A 386-nucleotide genomic window follows, 5' to 3' on the forward strand; every position below is an offset into this window, starting at 1 on the left:
CAGCGACTCAGCTAAGAGAAAGAATTGACTACATAGCTAAAATACCAGCCTTCTAATTGCAGTAGTTGGCAGAAATTACCTATTGCTAGAATTGCTAAACTTGCAAAATGCTTGCGCATAAAAGCATTTCCAAACTACTGGCCTTTACACTGAATTTTGTCATGCTAACACTTTATAGATCAAGTTTCAACACTGAGATTTTCCGCCTAAGTTTTTGTTTTAAGAAACCTGGTGCTTTTTCTACTGAAAATCTGCTTAAACTCCTTGAACTGTTCTTCAGCAATCAAGACAGGTTTATTAGTTATGGGCCTTACTGATACAAGACTTAAGATTTGTTTCAGGAAACTTCCTAAGGTACTGAAAGAACCAACTAAATACATTCCTTA

This window comes from Nestor notabilis, unplaced genomic scaffold (genome assembly GCF_000696875.1).
Source record: "Nestor notabilis isolate BGI_N333 unplaced genomic scaffold, ASM69687v1 scaffold9506, whole genome shotgun sequence".
Taxonomy (NCBI): domain Eukaryota; kingdom Metazoa; phylum Chordata; class Aves; order Psittaciformes; family Psittacidae; genus Nestor; species Nestor notabilis.